At 45.1% G+C, this 22440-nt stretch overlaps 1 pseudogene; it reads left to right on the top strand.

Annotated features, from left to right (window-relative positions):
• Positions 1-21758, top strand: LOC135552949 (pre-rRNA-processing protein TSR1 homolog; annotated as a pseudogene).
• The last annotated feature ends 682 nt before the right edge of the window (positions 21759-22440 follow it).

Raw genomic sequence — 22440 nt, 5'->3', positions numbered from 1 at the left:
TATAATCTCCACCCGGCACAGCCAGAAGAGGACTGGTCACCCCACATATGCTCTCTCTAATTCTCTCTTTCTTTCTCTCTCTCGGAGGACCTGAGCCCTAGGACCATGCCCCAGGACTACCTGACATGATGACTCCTTGCTGTCCCCAGTCCACCTGACCGTGCTGCTGCTCTAGTTTCAACTGTTCTGCCTTACTATTATTAGACCATGCTGGTCATTTATGAACATTTGAACATCTTGGCCATGTTCTGTTATAATCTCCACCCGGCACAGCCAGAAGAAGACTGGCCTCCCCACATAGCCTGGTTCCTCTCTAGGTTTCTTCCTAGGTTTTGGCCTTTCTAGGGAGTTTTTCCTAGCCACCGTGCTTCTACACCTGCATTGCTTGCTGTTTGGGGTTTTAGGCTGGGTTTCTGTACAGCACTTTGAGATATCAGCTGATGTACGAAGGGCTATAATAAATAAATTTGATTTGATTTGCCTACGGCGGCCTTTCTCAATAGCAAGTGAACTACGTCATCAAAGTTGGCATGCCGTCACACGAGCGTGGCGAAAATGGTGTCTGGTGGAGAACAACAACAGGGCCACAGAGCCAGTGAAAAACAAACAACACAAACGTGGCACGCATCGGAGGAAAGGAGAAATCGAACAGGAGAACAAGGGTACGTTTGTGACAGAGGAATGTGTCCCTTTCTGTCACTGATTGTAGCCATGGACGTGCTGCTGCTGTGCTGCCGAACACGTGCTTCAAATTCTGTTTCGAACGTAACGTTAGCCGTGACAAATTAATATCATCAGATGTGGGAACTCCATACTTTCAGTGGTCGATTTTAGCATGTACAGCTTGGTGGGGCAAACACAAAAAAAATGTTTTGGGGATACATGACAGCAAAGGCACAACACTAAATAATACATTAATTGTACATCTATCCCTCCAGTGAGAATGCTACATTTGTTACGGTTTTCTTCTATCTCCTCCTCTGAAGAGGAGGTGTAAGCAAGGATCGGACCAAAATGCAGCGTGGTAATTTTGCAAGTGTATACAGAGAAGCCATATCGAGGAGGCCCTAAGAAAAACCAAGGGATGTGGGTTGTCCTGGACTTGACACAGGGACTCAACATCACATGGGATAATTTTTTTACTTCGCACAAGCTGGGACAGGAGCTCCTCTAGAGGAAGCTGATGATAGGAACAGTACGAAAAACCAAGCCAGAGCCTCCCACCTTAGCTGTTGAATACACGTAACAGGCCTATCAATTCATCTAAGTTTGTGTTCACGGCCGACACATCCCTCGTGTTCTACGTGCCAAAGAAAGGCAAAAATGTGGTACTCATGAGTACGCTGCATAGTGATGGGAGAATCTGTGGCCAGGAACATCAAAAACCAGAAATCATAATGGATTACAATGCCACAAAAGAAGGAGTGGACAAGTTAGACAAGTTGGTGTCTATTCTACTGTCACACTGTACGCTACTGGTGGAGAAGTCAGTTGCAGGAGAGCAGAGAGTTGTGAACAGGAGCACACTTTATTAAGGCAGAGGCAATAAAACAGACAGACGCCACTGTGTCAAAACCTCCGGGAAAAACCCAGCCTGGCACGTACACACAAACATGTAACAAAAACAATTTCATACAAAGACATGGAGGGGAACAGAGGAATAAATACATGCAGTGTGATTAGGGAATGAAAACCAGGTGTGCAGGGAACAAGACAAAACAAATGGAACAATGGAAAAATGGAACGGCAATGGCTAGAAAGCCGGCGATGTCGATCGCCGAATGCTGCCCGAACAAGGAGAGTAGCCGACTTCGGCGGAAGTCGTGACATCTACAATGTAGAAAATAGTAAAAAATTAAGAAAAAACATTGAATGAAGAGTAGGTGTGTCCAAACTTTTGACTGGTACTGTGTATATATATACAGTGCCTTGCGAAAGTATTCGGCCCCCTTGAACTTTGCGACCTTTTGCCACATTTCAGGCTTCAAACATAAAGATATAAAACTGTATTTTTTTGTGAAGAATCAACAACAAGTGGGACACAATCAGGAAGTGGAACGACATTTATTGGATATTTCAAACTTTTTGTAACAAATCAAAAACTGAAAAATTGGGCGTGCAAAATTATTCAGCCCCTTTACTTTCAGTGCAGCAAACTCTCTCCAGAAGTTCAGTGAGGATCTCTGAATGATCCAATGTTGACCTAAATGACTAATGATGATAAATACAATCCACCTGTGTGTAATCAAGTCTCTGTATAAATGCACCTGCACTGTGATAGTCTCAGAGGTCCGTTAAAAGCGCAGAGAGCATCATGAAGAACAAGGAACACACCAGGCAGGTCCGAGATACTGTTGTGAAGAAGTTTAAAGCCGGATTTGGATACAAAAAGATTTCCCAAGCTTTAAACATCCCAAGGAACACTGTGCAATCGATAATATTGAAATGGAAGGAGTATCAGACCACTGCAAATCTACCAAGACCTGGCCGTCCCTCTAAACTTTCAGCTCATACAAGGAGAAGACTGATCAGAGATGGAGCCAAGAGACCCATGATCACTCTGGATGAACTGCAGAGATCTACAGCTGAGGTGGGAGACTCTGTCCATAGGACAACAATCAGTCGTATATTGCACAAATCTGGCCTTTATGGAAGAGTGGCAAGAAGAAAGCCATTTCTTAAAGATATCCATAAAAAGTGTCGTTTATAGTTTGCCACAAGCCACCTGGGAGACACACCAAACATGTGGAAGAAGGTGCTCTGGTCAGATGAAACCAAAATTGAACTTTTTGGCAACAATGCAAAACGTTATGTTTGGCGTAAAAGCAACACAGCTCATCACCCTGAACACACCATCCCCACTGTCAAACATGGTGGTGGCAGCATCATGGTTTGGGCCTGCTTTTCTTCAGCAGGGACAGGGAAGACGGTTAAAATTGATGGGAAGATGGATGGAGCCAAATACAGGACCATTCTGGAAGAAAACCTGATGGAGTCTGCAAAAGACTTTTTTTTTTAATGATTTTTTTTTATCCCAGTCCAGACTGGGACGGAGATTTGTCTTCCAACAAGACAATGATCCAAAACATAAAGCAAAATCTACAATGGAATGGTTCAAAAATAAACATATCCAGGTGTTAGAATGGCAAGTCAAAGTCTAGACCTGAATCCAATTGAGAATCTGTGGAAAGAACTGAAAACTGCTGTTCACAAATGCTCTCCATCCAACCTCACTGAGCTCGAGCTGTTTTGCAAGGAGGAATGGGAAAAAATTTCAGTCTCTCGATGTGCAAAACTGATAGAGACATACCCCAAGCGACTTACAGCTGTAATCGCAGCAAAAGGTGGCGCTACAAAGTATTAATTTAAGGGGGCTGAATCATTTTGCACGCCCAATTTTTCAGTTTTTGATTTGTTAAAAAAGTTTGAAATATCCAATAAATGTCGTTCCACTTCATGATTGTGTCCCACTTGTTGTTGATTCTTCACAAAAAAATACAGTTTTATATCTTTATGTTTGAAGCCTGAAATGTGGCAAAAGGTCGCAAAGTTCAAGGGGGCCGAATACTTTCGCAAGGCACTGTGTATATATATATATATATATATATATATATATTTTTTTTTTTACACACATATATATATATATATATTTTTTTTTTACATTGTTTGCAAACTGATATGTGACATGTATTAATGACAAAATAACAACGAGCCCCCCCCTGCCTTGAATGACGGGTCGGCACTGCATACTCACTGCATACTTACTCAAATCTAGGCTGCATCACATCCGGCTGTGATTGGGAGTACCATAGGGCGGCGCACAATTGGCCCAGCGTTGTCTGGGTTTGGCCGGGGTTTGCCGTCATTAGTAGAGATTCTTCTATAAACTCTGTCATTCAACGAGAGACAACTCACTTTGATGTACATTTTTTTCATTGAGAAATACTGCACCAAACATCTTAGTTAGATGTTAAATTAGATCTCTGCAAAAACATAATTTAATTATAGATTTCTTGAGATATCTCAGATCAATTCTGACTATTTTGAGGAAGTGTATAATTGCTATGGCGTCTCAAAATGGACAAACAGTACTATTGTCGTTATATGTACATTTTTTAAGCAGAGGTTTTCTAAGGGAGTATGCAAGCGCACTCATTCGGTTCGGCTAGCCGGGTTTGGCTAGGCACCAGCCGAACTGAAGCATGCTGACTCCTTTACAGGAGCAATTAGGGTTAAGTGCCTTGCTCAAGGTCACGTCGACAGATATTTCACCTAGTCTGCTCGGGGATTCAAACCAGCTACCTTTCGGTTGCTGGCCTAACGCTCTTAACCACTAGGCTACCTGCCTTCGTTTGATGCTGACACTAGTACTAATCCGATAACATAATCTCTGACTCTATTCTCTCCCTTCTCTCTCCAGTTGACATGCACTCTCTACTGGATGTGGTGAAGGTAGCAGATAGTCTGGTGTTTGTGCTGGACTCTACAGAAGGCTGGGACAGTTATGGAGACTACTGCCTCGGTCTCTTTGCACATGGGCTACCAGCCCATTGTAAGCTTCCATACAACGTATCCAAAAGATATGCTCACAGTGCGCTTGATTTTTTTCAACTTGCTCTCCCCTTGCAGATTAGATAAATGTTTAGCAGATGACATACTGTAGATATTATACTGATTCCTTTACTCCAAATCTCAACTACCCCATCGATTTTTTTCTCTGCATCCACTGTCATCTCTATCCTATATAACCTCCATTTCTCTCTCCCCCAGCTCTGGTGTGTCAGGGTATTTCAGACCTGGCAGTGAAGAAGCGTGTGGACTCACGGCGGGCGCTAGCCAAGATATCCAAAATCCGCTTCCCTGGGGCGCGCCTCTTCCCTCTGGACTCAGACCAGGACGCCACACTGACTTCAGACACCTGGGAGCACAGAGGCAGAGGAGGTTGGGCTTCTGCTCCCGTCAGCCTCACCTCCTGGGCCAGCAGGCCCTATACCCCCAACAGCTCTGAGAAAGGGAGAGGGGAAGCACCCACGGGCCTGGGGACCCTGCGTGTGTCTGGGTATGTCCGAGGCTGCCCTCTGCAGGTCGACAGGCTGGTGCACATCTCTGGGTTTGGAGACTTCCAGCTCAGTCAGATCGAATCGCCCATAGACCCCCTTCCCCTCAACTATGACCGCCTGTCCTGCCAAGCCTGGGAAGGAAGTAGACGTAGGCATGCAGGTGGGTCAGTTTCTCCCTCTCTCTCTCTTAGGGCTCAGTTCCCCCGGGAGGGGAGAGAAATGGGAGGATTAGAGGGAACATATTAATGTTCACATAGGACAAAAGATAGGATAGACTGACCCTAGCCCCCCGGCACATACAGGTGAAGTCGGAAGTTTACATACACCCAGGTTGGAGTCATTAAAACTAGATTTTCAACCACTTCGCAAATTTCTTGTTAACAAACTATAGTTTTGGCAAGTAGGTTAGGACATCTACTTTGTGCATGACACAAGTCATTTTTCCAACAATTGTTTACAGACAGATTATTTAACTTATAACTTCACTGTATCACGATTCCAATGGGTCAGAAGTTTGCATACACTTAGTTGACTGTGCCTTTAAACAGCTTGGAAAATTCTAGTAAAGGATGTCATGGCTTTAGAATCTTCTGATAGGTTAATTGACATCATTTGAGTCAATTGGAGGCTTACCTTCAAACTCAGTGCCTCTTTGCTTGACCTCATGGGAAAATCAAAAGAAATCAGCCAAGACCTCAGAAAACAAATTTTAGACCTCCACAAATCTGGTTCATCCTTGGGAGCAATTTCCAAACGCTTGAAGGTACCACGTTCATCTGTACAAACAATAGTACGCTAGTATAAACACCATGGGACCACGCAGCCATCATACCGCTCAGGAAGGAGACTCGTTCTGTCTCCTGGAGATGAACGTACTTTGGTGTGAAAAGTTCAAATCAATCCCAGAACAACAGCAAAGGACCTTGTGAAGATGCTGGAGGAAAAAGGTACAAAGTATCTATATCTACAGTAAAATGAGTCCTATATCGGCATAAGCTGAAAGGCCGCTCAGCAAGGAAGAAGCTACTGCTCCAAAACCGCCATAAAAAAAGCTTGACTACGGTTTGAAACTACAAACGGGGACAAAGATCGTACTTTTTGGAGAAATGTCCTCTGGTCTGATGAAACAAAAATAAAACTGTTTGGCCATAATGACCATCGTTATTTTGGAGGAAAACGGGGGAGGCTTGCAAGCCGAAGAACACCATCCCAACCGTGAAGCACGGGGGTGGCAGCATCATGTTGTGGGGGTACTTTGCTGCAGGAGTGACCGGTGCACTTCACAAAATAGATGGCATCATGAGGGAGGAAAATTATGTGGATATATTGAAGCAACATCTCAAGACATCAATCGGGAATTTAAAGCTTGGTCGCAAATGGGTCTTCCAAATGGACAATGACCTCAAGCATACTTCCAAAGTTGTGGCAAAATGGCTTAAGGATAACAAAGGACAAAGCCCTGACCTCAATCCTATAGAATATTTGTGGGAAACTCAAAAAGTGTGCGAGCAAGGAGGCCTACAAATCTGACTCCGTTACACCAGCTCTGTCAGGAGGAATGGGCCAAAATTCACCCAACATATTGTGGGAAGCTTGTGGAAGGCTGTCAAGTTCGTCATAAGGAGTAGACCAAGATGCAGCGTGGTATGTTTCCATCCTTTATTTTGGAATAGAAAACTTCAAAACAACAAAGTGAACAAAGGAAACGTGAAGCTATAATAATGCTCACAGGCAACTACAGATCCCACCAAGCACAATGGGGAAATGGCTACCTAAATATAATCCCCAATCAGAGACAATGATAAACAGCTGCCTCTGATTGGGAACCATACGAGGCCAACATAGATATACAATTCCCCTAGATAACCCAACCTTAATCACACCCCGACCTAACCAACATGGAGAATAAACAGCTCTTTATGGTCAGAGCGTGACAGTACCCCCCCCCTCCTCCCCCAAAGGTGCGGACAAAACCTGACTCAATAGGGGAGGGCCCGGGTGGGCATCTACCGTCGGGGGCAGCTCCGGTGCGGGGCAAAGTCCCCACTCCGCTCGTGGATACATCACCGGAGGAACTGGACCGTAGATCGTCGCCGGGGACTCTGGACCGTGGATCGTCGCCGGAGGCACCGGACCTTAGATCGTCACCGGAGGCTCTGGACAGTGGATCGTCGCCGGAGGCTCCAGACAGTGGATCATCGCCAGGGACTCCGGACCGTAGATCGTTGCCGAGGACTCCGGACCGCGGTTCGTCTCCGCTCGTGGATACATCACCGGAGGAACTGGACCGCAGACTGTCGCCGGGGACTCTGGACCGCAGACTGTTGCCGGGGACTCTGGACCGCAGACTGTCGCTGGAGGCTCTGGATGGCGGACCGTCGCTGGATGTTCCGGACCGCGGACGGTCTCAGGAGGTTCCGGACCGTGGACCGTCTCAGGAGGTTCCGGACCATGGACCGTCTCAGGAGGTTCCGGACCGTTGACCGTCTCAGGAGGTTCCGGACCATGGACCGTCTCAGGAGGTTCCGGACAGTGGACCGTCTCAGGAGGTTCCAGACCATGGACCGTCTCAGGAGGTTCCGGACCGTTGACCGTCTCAGGAGGTTCCGGACCATGGACCGTCTCAGGAGGTTCCAGACAGTGGACCGTCTCAGGAGGTTCCAGACCATGGACCGTCTCAGGAGGTTCCGGACCATGGACCGTCGTTGGAGGTTCCGGACTGTGAAACGTCGCCGGAAGCTCTGGAGCTCTGGAGTGTGAGGAGGAGGCACAGGACGTACTGGACTGTGGAGGCGCACTGGAGGTCTAGAGCGTAGAGATGGCACAACCCATCCTGGCTGGATGCTCACTTTAGCCTGGCAAGCTCGGGGCGCTGGCACAGGACGCACTGGGCTGTGGAGGCGCACTGGCAACACAGTGCGTAGAGCCGGCGCAGGATATCCTGGACCGAGGAGGGGTACTGGAGACCAGGAGCGCTGAGCCGGCACAACCCGTCCTGGCTAGAAGCTCACTAGTGCGAGGAGCTGGCACAGAACGCACCGGGCTGTGGATGCGTACTGGAGGCACATTGCGTATCTCCGCAAAACATGGTGCCTGACTGGTCCCACGCTCCTCACGGCGACTGTCTCGCTCCAGACACCAAACCATCCACTCTACCTCATCCCTCCCCTCAACTATCTCACAATACTCCTCCCTCAGTCTATCCCAATATTCTTCTTCGCTCTCAGACTCGCCCCTCGGCTTTGCCGACCACTCCGTGTGGCCCCCCCAATTTACTTTTTGAGGCTCCCTTCCGTCGTGGCCGCGAACCCCGGTGTCGTCGTTGTCCTTCCTTCATCTCTTGCGTCTGCTTCCATGGAAGGCTTTCGTCTCCTGCCATTATCTCCTCCCAGGCCCAGGATACCTGCTCCTCCTGGCCACGCTGTTTGGTCCGTTTGTGGTGGGATCTTCTGTCACGTTCGTCATAAGGAGTAGACCAAGATGCAGCGTGATATGTTTCCTTCCTTTATTTTGAAATAGAAACCTTCAAGAACAAAACAAGAAAGCGAACAAACGAAATGTAAAGCTATAATAATACTCACAGGCAACTTAGACAAGATCCCACCAAGCACAATGGGGAAATGGCTACCTAAATATGATCCCCAATCAGAGACAACGATAAACAGCTGCCTCTGATTGGGAACCATACCAGGCCAACATAGATATACAATTCCCCTAAATAACCCAGCCTTAGTCACACCCCGACCTAACCAACATAGAGAATAAACAGCTCTCTATGGTCAGGGCGTGACAAAGGCTACCCAAAACGTTTGACCCAAGTTAAACAATTTAAAGGCAAGGCTACCAAATACTAATTGAGTGTATGTAAACTTCTGACCCACTGGAATGTGATGAAAGAAATAAAAGCTGTAATAAATCATTCTCTCTACTATTATTCTAGTATTCTAATTTCACATTCTTAAAATAAAGTGGTAATCCTAACTGACCTAAGACAGGGAATTTTTACTTGGATCACATGTCAGGAATTGTGAAAAACTGAGTTTAAATGTATTTGGCTAAGGTGTATGTAAACTGTGGCCCTGTCCAACGATACCCCTAGACAGGGTCAACCAGACAGGATAGAACCCCACACATTTTGCCAAAGCACAGCCCCCACACCTCTAGAGGGATATCAACAGACCACCAACTTACTACCCTCAGATGAGGCTGAGTATAGCCCTCAAACATCTATAGCCCTGCCTCCAGCTGTTTGCTTTGAAATTCTAGGGACAATAAGGAGGCCTGCGTCTTGTGACCGTAGCGTACGTGTAGGTATGTACCAAATCGGAGAGATGAGTAGGAGCAAGTCCATGTAATGCTTTGTAGGTTAACAGTAAAACCTTGAAATTAGCCTTAACAGGAAGTCAGTAATATTACTGGAGTAACATGATACAATTTTTTTGGTTCAAGTCAAGATTCTAGCAGCCGTATTTAGCACTAACTGAAGTTTATTTATCAGTTTAGCAGGAGAGTATATCATTGCACTAGTCTAATCTAGAATTGACAAAGGCATTGTTTAGCTGTTCTGCATTTTTGTGCACAATATTTCTGATTTTTGCAATGTTATGAAGATGGTCACAGCTTATCACGGGCTGATATCATTACATACAAAATTGACAGTGATTTAATTCATAATTTACAAACTATAGTGAAGGCATTTATCAGAGCTGCTTCTGCTTGTTGGCAGTACGTGCTAACTGTGCTCTCTATGTGTTTCAGGATGGTGGTGTTGATGAAATGGAGTCAGTGCGGGTGCTGATGAAGGCAGACCCAGCTCGCAGGGAGAATCTGCAGGCCGAGGCAGAGGTAGGCCCCATGGATGGAGAGCAGACCTGGCCCGCTGATACTGAACTGCTGGAGGCTGAAGGTAAAGGGAGAGAGAGGGCAGAGTTATAGAGGGTCATTACGTTGAATTACATGTTAGATCTATGGTCGCAGTGCTGTTGTTGGCATCCATTGTCTGGGTACTTTGAACCGGATCATGTCAACACATTGAGTTTATTATTGTCTCTGGGTTTACAATGTAATGAACTTCTTTAATAAATGTTCTCCTTCCCCCCTCGTCCTCCCCTCAGAGGCCAGAAAGAGCAAGCGTGCTATGAAGGTGCCTAAGGGGACATCAGACTACCAGGCCACGTGGATTGTGGAAGGGGAGGATGAGAATGGTGAGGAGGATGATGACGCGATGATGGACGCATCCATAGATGAAGAGGACCTTGACTCTCAGGTGGTGTGTAGTGAATACAATCCACAGCCTGGGAAACTGAAAAGTCTGCACAGAAGAATAGTTATGGATGTATTTTTCCAGCACATACATTAGTTTCCAATTTTATTGTTACGTGCCCAAGTGCAGTGCTTTTCTTGTAAGCTCTTAACCCAATAATGCAGTATTCATAAACAATAACATAAGGAAGAGCAAAGACACTAGAAATTAGAACACGAGAAAGTAAGAAGCTATATACAGGGTCAGTTCCAGTACCAAATTTACAATGTGAAGGGATACTGGAGTGATAGAGGTAAAATTAAATCAAATTAAATGTATTTGTCACATACACATGGTTAGCAGATGTTAATGCGAGTGTAGCGAAATGCTTGTGCTTCTAGTTCCGACAATGCAGTAATAACCAACAAGTAATCTAACTAACAATTCCAAAACTACTGTCTTATACACACAAGTGTGAGGGGATAAAGAATATGTACATAAAGATATATGAATGAGTGATGGTACAGAGCAGCATAGGCCAGATACAGTAGGTGGTATTGAGTACAGTATATACATATGAGATGAGTATGTAAACAAAGTGGCATAGTTAAAGTGGCTAGTGATACATGTGTTACATAAAGATGCAGTAGATGATATAGAGTACAGTATATACGTATACATATGAGATGAATAATGTAGGGTATGTAAACATTATATTAGGTAGCATTGTTTAAAGTGGCTAGTGATATATTTTACATAATTTCCCATCAATTCCCATTATTAAAGTGGCTGGAGTTGGGTCAGTGTGTTGGCAGCAGCCACTCAATGTTAGTGGTTGCTGTTTAACAGTCTGATGGCCTTGAGATAGAAGCTGTTTTTCAGTCTCTCGGTCCCAGCTTTGATGCACCTGTACTGACCTCGCCTTCTGGATGATAGCGGGGTGAACAGGCAGTGGCTCGGGTGGTTGTTGTCCTTGATGATCTTTATGGCCTTCCTGTAACATCGGGTGGTGTAGGTGTCCTGGAGGGCAGGTAGTTTGCCCCCGGTGATGCGTTGTGCAGACCTCACTACCCTCTGGAGAGCCTTACGGTTGTGGGCGGAGCAGTTGCCGTACCAGGCGGTGATACAGCCCGCCAGGATGCCGTCTGGGCCTACAGCCTTGCGAGGGTTAACACGTTTAAATGTTTTACTCACCTCGGCTGCAGTGAAGGAGAGAGTCCGCATGTTTTTGTTGCAGGCCGTGTCAGTGGCACTGTATTGTCCTCAAAGCGGGCAAAAAGGTGATTTAGTCTGCCTGGTAGCAAGACTAAGTCTGCCTGGGAGCAAGGTAGATTATGTATAGGGGTAAGGTGACTAGGCATCAGGATGTATGACAGAGTAGTAGCAGTGTAAAGGAAGATTGTATGTGTGTAGAGTTAGTGTAAATGTGTATGCATGTTATGTGTGTGTTGTGGTGTCAGTGTGAGAGTGTGGAGTCCTGTGTGTGTTCATCGAGACAGTGCATAAATGAATGTGAGGGTCAACTCAGTTGGTGTAGCCATTACTACAGAAGAAAGAGTGACAACTGTTACACTGACCTCGTCCTGTCCCAGGGCATTGGGTGCACTGCTAAGGTGTTTGTTTACATGTTTGTTTACCCTCTGCCTGTTGCGATAGTGAAACCACTAAAGGAAAGCGTAAGCAGACAGAGTAGTGTAAGGAGAAGAGGGTGATCCTACAGTCTGAGTTGATTGTTGAGACGTCTGAGCTGATGTGGGGTGATGCGGAAGACGTCAGGGGGAAGCAGCTCAGACAGGACAGTGATTGGTGGAGAGAAAAAAGTTGCGGCGCCGGACGGTGTGTGGTTGGGGGTGGAACAAAACAGTGTATACGTAACCCGTGGTTGGTCTGCGGCGCAGCACTATTGTTTGTTTTCTCAGTGTCTGCCTCTGGGCTGTAGTGCCAGGCTGCTCACCGTGGCAACAATAGTGTTTGGAGCAAGGGTCCCGAGAGAAGCCACCTGATTTCCTGCTCCGCGGACACAACTTCCTGTCTGGACCAAGGGAGGGACGGCCATTTATTTATAACAGCCTTGCTTGAAAGAAAGGGGGAAATTCTTCTTTGGAGAAAAGGTTCAGCTCCATTTATTTTCTTTAATCGTTATTAGAATGTGTTTGATGTTGGGGTTAGACAGGATTTAACATCTAGGAGATGTTAACAATGGAGGAAAGGGTGCTGGGGATGATCATGATTATTATTATTATTACAGCTGGAGTTGTTCTGAAGGTTGTGAATTGACCCCATGCAGTGTGGATCCCCCCCCCCCATGTATCTCTAGCTTACTCTAATGCCACTTCTGTGAGAACCACTTTTACACTTCTTCTAACTTCCTTGGGCCAACACCATTAGGTTTATAAATAGTAGAGGTCGACCGATTATGATTTTCTCAACGCCGATACCGATACCGATTATTGGAGGACCAAAAGAAGTTTTAAATGTATTTGTAATGATGACAATTACAACAATAGTGAATGAACAGTTATTTTAACTTAATGTAATACATCAATAAAATCAATTTAGCCTCAAATAAATAATGAAACATGTTCAATTTGTTTTAAATAATGCAAAAACAAAGTGTTGGAGAAGAAAGTAAAAGTGCAATATGTGCCATGTAAGAAAGCTAACATTTAAGTTCCTTGCTCAGGACATGAGAACATATGAAAGCTGGTGGTTCCTTTTAACATGAGTCTTCAATATTCCCAGGTAAGAAGTTTTAGGTTGTAGTTATTATAGGAATTATAGGACTATTTCTCTCTATACCATTTGTATTTCATTAACCTTTGACTATTGGATGTTCTTATAGGCACTTTAGTATTGCCAGTGTAACAGTATAGCTTCCTTCCCTCTTCTCGCTTCTCCCTGGGCTTGAACCAGGAACACAACGACAACAGCCACCCTCGAAGCAGCGTTACCCATGCAGAACAAGGGGTACAACCACTCCCAGTCTCAGAGCGAGTGACATTTGAAACGCTATTAGCGCGCAGCCAGCCAACTAGCTAGCCATTTTACATCGGTTACACCAGCCTCATCTCGGGAGTTGATAGGCTTGAAGTCATAAACGGCGCAATGCTTGATGCACAACAAAGAGCTGCTGGCAAAACGCATGAAAGTGCTGTTTGAATGAATGCTTACGAGCCTGCTGATGCCCACCCCCGCTCAGTCAGACTGCTCTATAACAACAATAATTTTGCACGCCCAATGTTTCAGTTTTTGATTTGTTAAAAAAGTTTGAAATATCCAATAAATATTGTTCCACTTCATGATTGTGTCCCACTTGTTGTTGATTCTTCACAAAAAAATACAGTTTTATATCTTTATGTTTGAAGCCTAAAATGTGGCAAAAGGTCGCAAAGTTCAAGGGGGCCGAATACTTTCGCAAGGCACTGTAAGGTCCCACAGTTGACAGTGCATGTCAGAGCAAAAACCAAGCCATGAGGTCGAAGAAATTGTCTGTAGAGCTCCGAGACAGGATTGTGTCAAGGCACAGATCTGGGGAAGGGCACCAAAACATTTCTGCAGCATTGAAGGTCCCCAGGAACACAATGGCTTCCATCATTCTTAAATGGAAGAAGTTTGGAACCACTAAGACTCTTCCTAGAGCTGTCAGCCTGGCAAATCTGAGATTAAGGTAGTCCCCCGCACCTCTCTGAGGGGTTGGGTTAAATGCGGAAGACACATTTCATTTGAATGCATTCTGTTGTACAACTGGCTAGGTATCCCCTTTCCCTTCCCAAATGGGGGTCTTGGTGCAGGTCTTGGTGCATCTGTGCAGCACTCCACCAATCAGGCCTTTATGGTAGAGTGACCAGACTGAAGCCACTCCTCAGTAAAAGGCACATGACAGCCCGCTTGGAGTTTGCCAAAAGGCAACTAAAGACTTTCAGATCATGAGGAACAAGATTCTCCTATCTGATGAAACCAAGATTGAGCTCTTTGGCCTGAATTCTAAGTGTCACGCATGGAGCAAACCTGGCACCATCCCTACAGTGAAGAATTGTGGTGGCAGCATCATGTTGTGGGAATATGTTTCAGCAGCAGGGACTGGGAGACTAGTCAGGATCGAGGCAAAGATGAACGAAGCAAAATACATAGAGATCCTTGATGAAAACCTGCTCCAGAGCACTCAGAACCTCAGACTGGGGCGAAGGTTCACCTTCCAACATGACAACGACCCTAAGCACACAGCCAAGACAACGCAGGAGTGGCTGTGGGACAAGTCTGAATGTCCTTGAGTGGCCCAGCCAGAGCCCTGACTTGAACCCGACCGACCGAACATCTCTGGAGAAACCTGAAAATAGCTGTGCAGCAACGTTCCCATCCAACCTGACAGAGCTTGAGAGCATCTGCAGAGAAGAATGGAAGAAACTCCCCAAATACAGGTGTGCCAAGCTTGTAGCGTCATACCAAAGAAGATTCAAGGCTGTAATCGCTGTCAAAGGTGCTTCAACAAAGTACTTGAGGAAAGGGTCTGACGACTTATATAAATGTGATATTTACGTTTTTTTTGTTTTTAATACATTAACAAACATTTCTAAACCTATTTTTGCTCTGTCGTTATGGGATATTGTGTGTAGCTTGAAGAAAAACAAATTTAATCAATTTTAGAATAAGGCTGTAACCTAACAAAATGTGGAAAAAGTCTGGTGTGTATGATGTAGTATGTACAGTAGCTCTACAGTAGAAACTAGTGATGGGGGGATCGATACAGTTGCATATTGTCGGGATATTATTTTTGACGATATATTATATTGACAATATCGCAATATTATTTTTGCGCCAGATGGCTGTACTTTCACCAAAATTCCAGCATATTTCCTTCATAGCTTGTTTAATAGGGAGCGAATTTTGTTTTCAGCACTTTTATTTCAATGTCTGAACAAAACTTGTTTTCTCATGGCTGTCTCTTGTCCCTCTGCAGCAGACATATAGTGAGCAATATGTTTGGAACATCGAGTCATAATAAAATCACAGTATCTAATCGCAATACATATAGAATTGTGAGAATCGCAATACAATTCCCAGCCCTAGTAGATGCTGCCTCAGGTGGTGGTTCGGAGGAGGAGGAGGAGCTGAATTCCACATCAAACAAGGGTGGATCAGACCAGCGCTATGATGAGCACATGGATGAGGCAGAGGAAGGGGAGGGGTTAAAATGCTACCGGGAGGCTCGGGCCAATGAGATGTTCTCAGATGAAGTGGACACACCTCTAGACCAATCGGCTAAAACAGGTAAGGGCATGACAATGATACTGTCTATCAAATACACAGTGGCCCCTTTTCCTTCAGTACTGTACAGGACCTTCTGCTCTTAATGTAGGCTACAACACAGCGGGGCAGTCTAAGCAAAATCATTCAAACAATCCATGAAAAAGACATGTAACATCCACAGTCACCCATGACCCACATACAGGTAACTGCCAAAATAAAGGAAACGCCAACATAAAGTGTCTTAATAGGGTGTTGGGTCACCATGAGCCAGAACAGCTTCAGTGCCCCTTGGCATATATTCTAGGTGTCTTGAACTCTATTGGAGGAATGCGACACCATTCTCACACGAGAAATTCCATAATTTGATGTTTTGTTGATGGTGGTGGAAAACACTGTCTCAGGCGCTCCGGAATCTCCTATAAGTGTTTGATTGGGTTGAGATCTGGTGACTGAGACACACACACCGTTTAAACCCCCTTTGCTCTTTTGAGACCCCTGAGATCTCTTCTAGCCATAGTAGCCAAAATAATGGCAATTTCTGTATTTTTATACATAACCTTAAGCATGATGGGATGTTAATTGCTTAATTAACTCAGGAATCAAACCTGTGTGGAAGCACCTACTTTCAATATACTTTGTGTCCCTCATTTACTCAAGTGTTTCCTTTATTTTGGTGGTTACCTGTACGTTGAGTTTATATTTACATTTGGAAAAATGGTCAAGCAGAATGTGATAACCTTGATGAACAGCTCATTTCCAGCCAGTGACTTGATCCTGGCCTCTGGTCAAAGAGTCAAAGCACTCCAAGATGTAACATTTCCTTTAGCAACACTCAAGGGAAAGTCTGAGGAGGGAGGAATGTACCAAACTTGTCTGAAACATCTGGTCATATGTAGTAGACAATGCCTTCAAGCCGTTAACGCCCAAACTTTACTTTCCAGGACGTCCTGGCCCAGCGTAATTATTTAGCTATACGTTGACGTTGCTAATTTCCTGTGTGCTCAGGATCCAGTGTTACAGGGGCCTGAAGAGTTTCCGCTCCTCCCCCTGGAACCCTGTGGAAAACTTGCCTGCAGACTACTCCCGCATCTTCCAGTTTCAGAGCTTTGAGCTCACAGGCCGCCGCGTACTAGCTGAGGCTGCTCAGGAGGAAGAGGGGGCCATGGTAAGAGTCTGCCGTGTGTGTGTGTGTGACATCCTGTTTCAACCCTGTCCCCTCTCTGTGCCACCCCCCATCCATTAACCCTGCTCTGCTCTCTAGGTGGCTGGTATGTGACCCTCCATGTAGTGGATGTTCCCCCCACGGTGATGGAGAGTGTCCAGGCAGGCAGCTTTGGTGCTGGTCTCCTTACTGCCACATGAACAGAAGGTATACAGTATTGGCATACTCCTGAATGAATGTTTTAAGTCTGAAAGTTAAGAATTGTAACCCATTTCTGCTGTAAAATATGTTGCTAAAAGTGTACCCAAACTACAGAGTAATAGAAATTCTGAATTTATATATATTTGTATATTATAAATATGCACTATATATACAAAAGTATGTGGACAGCCCTTCAAATTAGTGGCTATTTCAGCCACACCCGTTGTTGACAGGTATATAATATCGAGCACACAGCCATGCTATCTCCATAGACAAACATTAGACATTAGGCAGTAGAATGGCCTTACTGAAGAGCTCAGTGACTTTCAACATGACACCGTCATAGAAAATTCCAAAAAGTCAGTTTGTCTAATTTCTGCCCTGCTTCCCCGGTCAACTGTAAGTGCTGTTATTGTGGAGTGGAAACTTTTAGGAGCAACAACGGCTCAGCCACAAAATGGTAGGCCACACAAGCTCACAGAACAGGACCACCAAGTGCTGAAGGACGTATTAAAAATCGCCTGTCTTCGGTTGCAACACTCACCACTGAGTTCCAAACGGCCTCTGGAAGCAACGTCAGTACAATAGTTGTTCATCGGTAGCTTCATGAAATGGGTTTCCATGCCCAAGCAGCCGTACACAAGGCTAAGATCACCATGTGCAATACCAAGGGTCGGCTGGAGTGGTGTAAAGCTCGCCACCATTGGACTCTGGAGAGTGGAAGAGTTCAACTATCTGGAGAGTTCAACTATGTGTCAAAAGTTTGGGAAAGCCCTTTTCTGTTTCATCATGACAATGCCCACGTACACAAAGCGAGGTCCATACAGAAATGGTTTGTCGAGAGCGGTGTGGAAGAACTTGACTAGCCTGCACAGAGCACTGACCTCATTCCCATCAAACACCTTTGGGATGAATTGGAATGCCGACTGCGAGCCAGGCCTAATCTCCCAACATCAGTGCCCAACCTCACTAATGCTCTTGTGGCTGAATGGAAGCAAGACCCCATAGAAATGTTCTAACATCTAGTGGAAAGTCTTCCCAGAAGAGTGGATGCTTTTATAGCAGCAAAGGGGGGACCAACTCCAAATGAATACCCATTATTTTAGAATGAGATGTTCGATGAGAACGTGTGTGTGTGTATTTGTGTGCGTGTGTACAGTGCCTTCGCAAAGTATTCAGACCCTTGGACTTTTTCCACATTTTGTTACGTTACAGCCTTATTGTAAAAAAATATATATTTTTAAATCCTCAGCATTCTACACACAATCCCCACAATGATAAAGAAAAAAACAGGTTTTTAGACATTTCTGCACATTTAAAAAAAGTAAAGAACAGAAATACATTATTTACATAAGTATTCAGACCCTTTGCTATGAGACTCAATTGAGCTCAGGTGCATCCTGTTTCCATTGATCATCCTTCATTTTTCTACAACTTGATTGGAGTCCACCTGTGGTCAATGCAATTGATTGGAATGATTCAAAGGAATTGTCCGTAGAGCTCCTAGACAGGATTGTGTCGACGCACAGATCTGGGGAAGATCTGTGACTCTTCCCAGAGCTGCAAGACTCTTCCCAGACTCTTCCCAGAGCTGCAAGACTCTTCCCAGACTCTTCCCAGAGCTGCCCGCCTGTCCAAACTGAGCAATCGGGGGAGAAAGGCCTTGGTCAGAGAGGTGACTAAGAACCCAATGGTCACTTTGACAGTGCTCTAGAACTCCTCTGTGGAGATGGGAGAACCTTCCAGAAGGACAACCATCTCTGCAGCACTCCACCAATCAGGCCTTTATGGTAGAGTGGCCAGACTTAAGCAACTCCTCAGTAAAATGGTTACAGCCCGCTTGGAGTTTGCCAAAAGTCACCTAAAGACTGTCAGACCATGAGAAACAAGATTCTCTGCTCTGATGAGTCCAAGATTGAACTTTTTGGCCTGTAAAATTGGCTAACATTTCTAAAATCCTGTTTTTGTTTTGTCATTATGGGGTGTTGTGTGTAGACTGATGAGTCTAATAACATGTGGAAAAAGTCAATGGGTCTGAATACTTTCCGAAGGCACTGTATGTAGGTAGATAGAAGTTATAATTCTAACAACCCTAGCTTATGGTCTTATTAACACTATAGTTCATCAGAAACTATTCTTCCAGTTCCTTACCCCTTGGTTTCTTTCTATCCTCTGTGATCAGATGTCAGTGATGCACATGCTGTTGAGGAGACACCCCATCAACACAGACCCTATCAAGTCTCAAGAGGAGCTGGTGTTCCACTGTGGATTCAGGAGGTTCAGGGCCTGCACCATCTTCTCCCAGCACACATCAGGTTAGGGGACCTGGCTAAACTGCACCATTTATGTCTTGAACAAAATTATCTATTGAATTAAAGTATGGCAAATATGCTGACACTGTGAGGACTGGAGTATTGTGTGTTGGCTATCTTTTAGCACTTTAGCATTAACAAAGCAAGTGATGGAACCATGTCTACAGTCAGTGTTCGACTCAGTGTTGTATCTAACCTGTGATTGGCTCTCTCTCCAGCCGACAAGCACAAGCTGGAGCGTTTCCTTCGAGCTGACGCCCCCACGTGGTTTCTGTAAAAGCCCCCATTACATTTCCCACCGCTGGGGTACTGCTCTTCAGACAGAGGGAGGATGATAAGGGCCTGGATAGAGTGATGTTTGGCTGAATTAGTATGTCTCTATCTGTTTGAAGATGGGGAAGGCCAGAGGAACACACTTCCATGTTTTGCTTCTGTGTTCATATAAATGTTTGTGTATCTGATGTGTAGCTGAATTAGTATCTCTGCCTGTGTTTGAGCCTGTATCTCTCCTGGGCTCCCGAGTGATGCAGTGGTCTAACACACTGCATCTCAGTGCAAGAGGTGTCACTGTAGTACCTGGTTCGAATCCAGGCTGTATCATATCCGGCCGTGATTGGGAGTCCCATAGGGTGGTGCACAATTTGCCCAGCGTTGTCTGAGTTTGGCCGGGGTAGGCCGTCATTGTAAAGAAAAATGGCTCTTAACTGACTTGCCTAATTAAATAAAAGTGAATAAATAATAATAAAACAATTGTCTCCCCCAGGCATGCAGGACCTGGTGGGTACAGGTAGTCTACTGAGCTGTGACCCCCAGCGTGTGGTGCTGAAGAGGATGGTGTTGAGTGGACTCCCTTTCAAGATCAACCACCGGTCCGCTGTCTGCAGATACATGTTCTTCAACAGGGGTGAGGGGTCACTGAGCTGAGCACTACATGTTTCCCAATAATATCCCCATAACTTCTCACAGTCTGTTGCAAATGGCACCCCATTCCTTTGATAGTGCACTACTTTTGACCAGGGCCCATAGGTAGTGCACTATATAGAGAATCTGTACCATTTGGCCCACAACTTCTGTCGTACTACCAATGTGGCGATGTAGGAAGTGGCTCTGACTCACCTGTGGTTTACATGATGTATCTTCATTTTAACTGACCCCTGCTCTTTTCTCTCTGGTAGATGACATCCTGTGGTTTAAGCCTGTTGAGCTGAGAACCAAGTGGGGTTGGAGAGGACACATCAAGGAGGCCCTAGGTACGGAAAAAACATAAACCTTGTCAATGCGTCACTGGACATATGACCCCTATGTACCTCTGCCCCTGCCCTGGGTCAAGGGAGAAGGGACTCAGATGCTGGATGATTTTTACATAGAGTAGGTCTGTTGCAAGAGGTGTACTATATGGGTTTTGGAGTCTGTTCTGATGGACTTGCATGGACTGTGGCGATGACATTTTCACTCCAAGAGATGGATTGTCATTTGTATTAAATAAAACCAATCAGACCAAATCACTTGTTTATTTTTATTTCATTCGAAAACGTCCTTGTGGTCCAGTTAGTTTGTTTCCTGGCCATTAGATGGCAGCAGTGTATAAGAGGAAACAGGCTCTTTGTTGCAGTGACTGATAACTGGGTGGAACAGAACTCACTGATTATCTGAGACTCATGCATGTCCCTGTAATCAAACACTAAAAACTTTAAAAAACATGAAGAAAATGTTGAGGCATAATCAGAGGGAGCATGTTCAGATCAATAATACTGTTGTACAGATTCCATTCTCAATTTCAACATGTTTGGCACATGAATTACACAGAAATAGATCATCTGAACAACAATGATCACAATTTTGGATGAACTAGCTTGCCTTTCCTATTTTGGTCCATTGCTCACTCTGTTTGGAGATGTCTTATCCAGCTCTTTCCACTGCCATTCCTTTAGGTCTTTACATTTTATTCCCATATTGTAATTGTTTTTTTGTTTATTTTAAGCAGATAGTGTACATTTCTGATGAAACAATTTGTGCCTGTTCAATTAATTGTATTGATTGAAAAAGTTTATTCTAAACACTTGGTCGACTGCTTATATCCTCCACACCAGCTACAGTCTCAGACCTTTACACAGTGCACCGCCCCCATCTTCCCGGTTGTCTCTCCCCGACCTGAAGACTCCATTTCATCACCAGTCAGACTCAAGCAGAGAGCGCATGACCCCATGTTGGTCTCTCTGGTTCCCCAGCCCTCAACAGTTTTACATCCCTCCCCATCCTCACCTCATGCTTTATGCTCCTCAGAGAAACAGTGATTTATGAATTGTAATATTTATCATAAAACTGCGCTCTTGCATGCTTGCAGCTCCATTATTCATCCGGGGTCTCTGTTGGGACTGCACCAAAGAGGCATGCCAATATGTCTGGGAAACTAGAAGGTGAAGACTTGGGGTTGGAGGAGCGGAACATGATCCAAGAAATGGAGGGGATCAAAAGTTCACTGTGTACATTTTTTTCATACTGCGAATTTGATTACAGTGTGGAAAAAGTTGAAAAATAAAGATTAAACAATCGCACGAGTAATGCCTCTTTATTGCCTTGGGGGGCACGCCGGGAGCCCTGGACAGTTTCCTGAAACACTCCATTTATTATCAGCTTTTTTTGATTTACTCGTGTGGATGGAGGCAAGGGCACTGAACAGTGATGTGCTGAACACATCTTGTTTAAAGCTGAAGGAAGGGGTGTGGTGTGGCTGTTCTAGCTAGCTGTTCATGATCAGGAGGGGGGGGGGGCAATATCCCCACCCGCCATGGAGAATGTCCTTAAAGTAACACGTAAAAGAATGGGACTATGTCTATCGACAGCGTACACAACATTTCCCGCCGACACTATCAATTTCAAACAGATAAAAATGCAGTTGTTTAGGGACCAACGGCAATGTGGTAACACAGTGGAATCCAGCCTAAAAATAAGTGAAGTGTGTGCTTGGTACTGCTGGGTGCTGGCCATGGTCAGAAGGAGTTAACTAACGCGACTGACTGAGGCCTGCTCTGCTTGCTGCAGGAATGTCCTGTGGTTCCCAGTTCACTGCCACCACACTTAGCTGGCTCCCACTGAAGATATAATGGGTGAGATGTTTCCGTTGGATGTGTATAAAGAGAGAGGGGGCTAGTCAAGGAGTGAGAGATAAGGGAAGAACCCGTCTTGGGGTGTTCAGATGGAGAGAGAGAATGCAAA

Source organism: Oncorhynchus masou, chromosome 13, assembly GCF_036934945.1.
Source record: "Oncorhynchus masou masou isolate Uvic2021 chromosome 13, UVic_Omas_1.1, whole genome shotgun sequence".
Lineage (NCBI taxonomy): Eukaryota > Metazoa > Chordata > Actinopteri > Salmoniformes > Salmonidae > Oncorhynchus > Oncorhynchus masou.
The sequence above is the reverse complement of the archived record's forward strand: the minus strand, read 5'-3'. Positions and strand labels throughout refer to the sequence as shown.